The sequence below is a fragment of the Arachis hypogaea genome, chromosome 9 (assembly GCF_003086295.3).
Source record: "Arachis hypogaea cultivar Tifrunner chromosome 9, arahy.Tifrunner.gnm2.J5K5, whole genome shotgun sequence".
NCBI classification, from domain to species: domain Eukaryota; kingdom Viridiplantae; phylum Streptophyta; class Magnoliopsida; order Fabales; family Fabaceae; genus Arachis; species Arachis hypogaea.
The window spans coordinates 96,101,957-96,109,484 of NC_092044.1; the positions used below are offsets into that span (position 1 = coordinate 96,101,957).

General features: G+C 40.2%; 1 long non-coding RNA gene across 2 annotated transcripts; it reads right to left on the bottom strand.

Moving 5' to 3' along the window:
• Positions 1-530: 530 nt before the first annotated feature.
• Positions 531-1,923, bottom strand: LOC140174992 (uncharacterized). 2 transcript variants are annotated; one of them, XR_011865160.1, is made up of 3 exons: positions 1,354-1,923; positions 1,132-1,233; positions 531-1,003 (listed from the first exon to the last, which is right to left on the bottom strand). It is a non-coding gene; the product is annotated as an uncharacterized lncRNA (long non-coding RNA). The 2 variants fall into 2 exon arrangements; XR_011865161.1 differs by having other exon boundaries at positions 1,132-1,283.
• Between the last annotated feature and the right edge of the window lie 5,605 nt (positions 1,924-7,528).

Below are 7,528 nucleotides of genomic sequence, written 5' to 3' on the forward strand. Positions count from 1 at the left end.
CAATTCGGAACATTCACAGCAGAGCCAACAAGTTACTGCTGTTCGAAAACTTCTGCAGTAAAAATCAGATCCCACAACCATTACTCAAAAATTCACCATAAATCTTATATTTAATGAAAAGATCTCAAACTCTCCCATTCAGTCCCAATTATTCCCAAGTTTAACCAGGACTTGGTTCAACGCAATTCCGATCATCACAGAATTAGTTACAATCTTTCGAAGTTACTGTTTTCACTTAAAGGTAATGCAGAAATTCAGATTTTAAGGCTTAACTTTGAAAAATCATAGCTAAATCTTCAGTTAATACGAAACCTTCAAATTTAAATCCTAACAACTACACTTGTTAAAGTTTACTCAGATTTTAATCTCATACCATTTCGATCACTAGCAAATTACTAGGCCGTCCTCAAAGTAACCATTCTATTTTGAAAACCAGATTCTTAATAATAGTTCAGTCTTTTAGGCCCTAATTCTTCAACAATTCTCAATCCAGTATCAAATATATCAAATGATTATCTTAGTCTCAACCATTTATACATAATCAGTCAAAACCACAATCCTCTACTAATCTCAAGTCACTTTCACAGCCATAGCAATATACCAAACAACCATTTCAACAACCAACAATCAATAATTCAATCATCTACCATACATAATTACAATCAATTCAATCACAGCACCAAGCACAATCGCAATCACAATCCAACATTCATATAATCAATTAATTACTCAGCTATTAATACTATTTGCAGTTATTCAGTAAACCTTTTTGGCATTCCTAAATTAAAATCATTTTAAACCCCCTACCTCGATGTCGCAATCGCATACTTAACGTAACAACTTCCTTCCCTTTTAGTTTCATGGCAACAGCAGTGACTCTCACGCAACTGGAACGGCAGAGGCAGTAACCAGAATAGCAGCATTGTTAATCATCACAGCAGTGATCGGGGTTGTAACCAAGCAAAGGATTCAAATTGGGTGGAAATTAAGAGCAATCACAGCCCTGGGAATTTCAAGACAGGGCACATACCAGAATCAACTCGAAACAAGTATAGCAGTGACAATAAAATGTGTTATTAGACAATGATCAAGGAAAAGATCAATCCAGAATTAAAGTAGCATCAGACTCACCAATAGCAACTCTAACAGATTCATAATAGCATCAACGCCGGTATTCCAAATAATAGCAGTAGAGAAACAGGTGCAGCAAAGGGGCATGAACGACGGGGTCGACTAGGATCCAGATTGACGGTGGAGACAACAATACAAAACAGGAACATACACTATTGTATTCAGAATGAAAATATAGTAGAGAAATAAAATCGGGAAGCAGAGCACGAGCAAGAGTGTTACAGTTTCAAGAATGGAATTGGGAACGCAGGGGAAGCTGCTGTCGGGTATTTCAGTGGCGCCTCCCTTCAAGCTCAATGATGATTGAACTGTGACGGCGAGCTCCCTTCAACGGCAGCGCTAACGGCGGTGTGCGGCGTTGGCAGCGACGACTCCAACACGGTGACAGAGGCAGAGCTTCTTCTCGGTCAGCTGCTTGCAGCTCACAGTTTCCTCCCAACGTCGTTCTTCCTCTCCTCTTCATGGTTCTGCTTCCGACGGTGGTGACACGTGTGACGGGCTCCACGGCTGCGCGGCGCAACCTCCTCCCTCTCCGTCGCGAGTTCGTCCCTCTCTCTTTCTCCTGACGCTCTTGATGACGACGGCTCCAAGGTGGCAGCAGGAAACTCGAAGGCGTTCTGTCACGGCCTTGGACACACTCCAACGCTACCGTGCCGGCACTCGGACTTACTCAACCTCTTGAGCTAAGACCAAGTCAGCCTAACCCTCAATACTTAGCAAGAAAGCTAAGAACACAAGAGAACACAAGAGAAAGGAAGCTTTGGTGGAAGAACACTTTATTGCTCAAGTGTGGTTACAAATGATTCACACACCTATAACTCTAACTTTCACCCCTATTTATAGCCATCCACCTCCTCAATGGATGGTTAGGATTAAATCTAATCAACGGTCTAGATTAATCATCTAGAACCTTCTTTACAAATATCCATCATACCATAACTCTCTAAATACTTCTAGATTCTTCCATACTACTCTTTATACTCATATATATATCCACACTCTTCTAGAATACTCTATGGCCTTCCAGAGTATTCTAGAACCTTCTAGAGTATTCCGGGACCTTCTAGGACATTCTAGAACGTTCCAGAACCATTTAGAGCATTCTCAAACACTCTAGAAAACTATACAAACACTGTTAAATTTAACCTTCTAAGAATTTACCGTGACATTCTCCCCCACCTAATGCGCAGACGTCCTCGTCGCGTTCTGTTCATGATAGCGCTCTAGGTGTTCTTGGAATTGCCACAGATCTTCGCGAGTTTCCCAGCTAGCTTCAGTTATTGGAAGTCCTTTCCACTTGATCAAGTATTGGATACTTGGTGGTACTCCTCTTCGTCGCACGACGCGATTGGCTAAGATCTCTTCGATTTCTTTATCAAAGGATCTAATCACCACAGGCGGAGCACGACTCGAATCACCTCTACTCGGTTCATCTTGGTCTTCGTGATATGGTTTAAGCATACTCACATGGAAGACCGGGTGAATCTTCATAGAGGGAGGAAGTTGTACTTTGTAAGCAACCTCCCCAACACGTCCAATGATCTCAAATGGCCCTTCGTATTTGCGGATTAAGCCCTTATGAACCTTGCGAAAGGCTTTGAATTGTTGTGGAAGAAGTTTGATCATTATCTTGTCTCCCACTTGATAGCTTGCATGCCTCCTCTTCTTATCTGCCCATTTTTTCATCCTCTTGGCAGCTTTGTCGAGGTAAGAACGAGTGACATCTGCTTGTTCTTCCCATGACTTAATCATATGATAAGCTCCAGGGCTCTTCCCTGAATAAGAGGAAGAAAGAGAGTGAGGTGTAAGTGGCTGTTGTCCAGTCACAATCTCGAATGGGCTCTTCCCTGTAGACTCACTCCTTTGCAGATTGTATGAGAATTGAGCAATGTCTATGAGTTTTGTCCAATCCTTCTGATTAGCGCTTACAAAATGCCTCAAGTAACACTCAAGTAAAGCATTCACTCTCTCAGTCTGCCCATCGGTTTGAGGATGGAAGCTTGTTGAGAAATGAAGCTCCGACCCAAGGAGTTTGAACAGCTCTGTCCATAGTCGTCCTGTGAAGCGTGGATCTCGATCACTAATGATGCTCTTAGGCAATCCCCAGTACTTCACCACATTCTTGAAGAATAATCGTGCTGCTTCCTCTGCAGTGCAGTCAGTAGGGGCAGGTATAAAGGTAGCATACTTCGAAAATCGATCCACTACCACGAGAATAGATCCAAACCCCTCAGACTTTGGTAAGGCAGAGATGAAATCCAGAGAGACACTTTCCCACGGTCGCTCTGATGGAGGCAGAGGTTCCAACAACCCGCTTGGTGTCTTGTTTTCAATCTTATCTTGTTGGCACACAAGACAAGTCTTCACATAGCTCTCCACTTCATCTCTCATTTGAGGCCAATAATAAGAAGATTCAATGAGTGCCAAGGTCCTTCGCTGACCTTGGTGACCAGCCCCCTTGGTGTCATGGCATTCTCTTACCAACTTCCTTCTCAGATTTTTCCACTTAGGAATGTATAGTCTTCTCCCTTTTGTGTAGAGAAGGTCGTTTTCTAACCAAAATCTTTTGGTCTTACCTTCTCTAGCCAACTCCACCAACTTTTTGGCTAATGGATCGTGATGCAACCCTTCCTTGATGGTATGCTCAATATCTCCTTCAACCATAGAAATGGCCGCCAACTCAGCTTTGCGACTCAGCGCATCTTCTACCACAGTAGTCTTGCCTGACTTGTATTCAATCTTTTGGTCCACCTTCCTCCCAGGTGGTAGTTGTTTTGGCAACTCGGGAGGCATCACATCCTTATTTTCTTCAAGGACTTCCTTGATTTTGGGAGGAACGTCTTCTCTTTCGGATGTTGACTCCTCTTGTAATAGAGCCAAATATGTAGTCTCTCCCTTCTTGAACCCTTTCTTGAGTTGCATGGCAGACAGTATCGGTGGTCCGCCAACTTTAGAGACTGTAGGGACCATGCATGGAGACCCTTTCTCCATGACGCATACTACGTCGTAGTATGGCATAGGTATTATATTTGCTTTCCTTTGCAAATCGAGTCCGATGACTATTTTAAAATCGTCCATGGGTGCTACTGAGAAATCCACAAGGCCCTTCCAAGAACCAAGAGTCATCTCAACCCCTTTTGCTACTCCCTTAAGGGGTTCACCCTTGGTGTTCACGGGTTTGAACCAGCCATTCTTTTCGGTGATCTTCAACCCAAGCCTCTTTGCTTCATCAGGCGTGATGAAGTTGTGTGTAGCACCAGTGTCGATCATAGCCATGACGGGTTTTTCATTGATAAAGACTTTGACATACATCAAGCCTTTCTTTTCTATGGTGCTTGCCTCTTTGGCCTTCACAGTATTTATGTGTTGGATAGATCCAACACACTCAGTTACTTGAGTTTGAGCTTCTCGTTCCTCAGCGATAGATGCCAAAGTCCCTAGCTTGGGACAATCCTTCATTTGGTGTGGCCCCTTGCACACGAAGCATCCTCCTTTGGGCACGAAAGCCTTCTTCTTTTCTTCGTACTCTTTCTTTGAAGAGTATTTTCCTTCCTTCTTGGTTGAGAAACTCTTCCCCTTGTCTCCCCCACCTTTAGCAAAACTAGGCTTGGAGGAAGACTTGAGTTTAGAGTCTCCCCTATGATACTCAGTGAGTGATTCGGCCACCACGATGGCCTCATCGACATCCTTAACATTCCTTCTTTGTAGTTCTTGCTTTGCCCAAGGTTGGAGTCCATCAATAAAGAAGAACAATGCATCCTCTGATGCTAAGTTGGGGATTTGAAGCGTGAGAGTAGTGAACTCCTTTACGTAGTCACTAATTGTACTCTTGTGCTTCAACTCCCTCAACTTCTTCCTTGCTTCATAAACCACATTCTCAGGGAAGAATTGTCTTTTCAATTCCCTTTTGAAATCTTCCCATGTGGTTATGTTGCAAGTACCCTTCTCCATATCTACGCACTTTCTCCTCCACCACAAAGTAGCATTATCAGAAAGGTAGAGAGCTGCAGTGCGTACCTTTATTGCTTCTTCGACCACCCCTTGGCCTTCGAAGTACCTCTCCATTTGCCATAGGAAGTTCTCCACCTCGCGAGCGTCCCTTACGCCCTTGAACTCCTTTGGCTTGGGGAGATCAATCTTTGTTGTCTCCCTTATAATGGTTGGTCGAGATTTCGCCTCCTCGAACCAAATTCGAACTTCCTCAAATAGCTTTAAAGACTTCTCAAGCTTCTCTTCAATTTGGAGCATGCTTTCTTTGAAAGCATCTAGTTCTCCTAACACGTGAGCCTCGAGGGTCTCCTTGTCATGTTCTATCCTTTGGAAGCGCTCCTCCATAGAGGATAGAACATTTTCTAACATAGAAACTCTTTCTTCTAAGAAGTTAGAGTCCTTACCTCTAGGCTCACTTGAAGAACGGATCTTCTTGTCTCCCCATTGAGAAGGAATAGCATCCCTTCCCCTTTGAGACTCAACATGCTCCATGGTGATATTAGAAGCCATTCCCACAAACCACTTGTGCTCCCTCTCGAACCTTGCTCGGATACCAAATTGTCACGGCCTTGGACACACTCCAACGCTACCGTGCCGGCACTCGGACTTACTCAACCTCTTGAGCTAAGACCAAGTCAGCCTAACCCTCAATACTTAGCAAGAAAGCTAAGAACACAAGAGAACACAAGAGAAAGGAAGCTTTGGTGGAAGAACACTTTATTGCTCAAGTGTGGTTACAAATGATTCACACACCTATAACTCTAACTTTCACCCCTATTTATAGCCATCCACCTCCTCAATGGATGGTTAGGATTAAATCTAATCAACGGTCTAGATTAATCATCTAGAACCTTCTTTACAAATATCCATCATACCATAACTCTCTAAATACTTCTAGATTCTTCCATACTACTCTTTATACTCATATATATATCCACACTCTTCTAGAATACTCTATGGCCTTCCAGAGTATTCTAGAACCTTCTAGAGTATTCCGGGACCTTCTAGGACATTCTAGAACGTTCCAGAACCATTTAGAGCATTCTCAAACACTCTAGAAAACTATACAAACACTGTTAAATTTAACCTTCTAAGAATTTACCGTGACAGTTCGGTCTCCACAGCATATGAAATAACCAATTATAAAAATTACATAAGAATATTAATTAACATAAACTCCAAATATTAATAGAATAAATCGTAACTTTTTCAGGATAAAAATTACTTAAATTAATTGTACAATTCTTTTTTATTTTTCAATTACTAAAATTATACAAAATATTCCATTATATAAAATTACTTAAGAATCTTAATTGATTTAAAATAAAATTATCTCCGAATCTATTTAATTATTTCTAATAAAATAATTTCTAAAATTATAAAGTTTAAACTTAATAAAATAAAATCACAATTTATTCATAATTAGATTTTCAAAAATGCGGGATGTTACATTCTATCCAACTTACAAAAATTTTCGCCCTCGAAAATTGATATAAAATGAAAAGATTTATATTCACATCCCCTTTTGAATATTTTAAAGGTTCCAAGAAAATGATATCACAAACACCAAGGAAAATATATTAGGTGATGCAAAAGTTGATAAAAATAATTTGATGCAAACGAAATTTCAAAATCTAAAAGTAAATAGGCATAATGTTCGTTCAGAACTCTTAACAAAGCATGATCATTTCCTCTCATCACTTCAAAACTCCACAACTCCTTATAACCTCGTATACTGACCAGATTCACTTTCCGCGCGCATAGATCGTGTCCCTAAGAACTAACGCATATAAGGAATACGAACATGAGAAGAGAAAGACAAACGGCACGAAAGGTTTATGCGAGAAATTGGAAAAATACTCAAGTTCTCAGTTGAACATGATGGTATTTCGCCAGGATTTGAAGGAAAACGCGAAATCATCAACAAACAAGGATATATAAACAATGAAATGGAGCATAAAGGGAATCAAATTAAGGCTTAGGAAGAAATTTTGAATCGAACAATTTCAATATGAACATCATAGGAAAAATAGTACAAAAATTTTGAACCACTTCAATTTGAAATAGAGGGAATTAGTTTATCTTTTCCAAAAGAATATATATAAATCTAACATTTTTCAAAGTACTAAACTAAGTATAAACAATATGTTATACTGATTTAATTTCAAATCAAAACAAATCATGCATGGTTTGTAAACTAAAGCTTGGAAGATACTTAAGTACATAGCTATAGAATTATAGTAAAGTTGGCAGAAAATCAGCTTCTATTTAAAGAATGAATTCTGAAATCAAATTTTCTATAAATCAATAAAAGATAAGTGGTATATCACAAATAAACAAAATTAAACCATATAAAGAAGTTTCAGAGTTTATGTAAGAAAGTCTAGGCTGAATTAAAAACAATCCC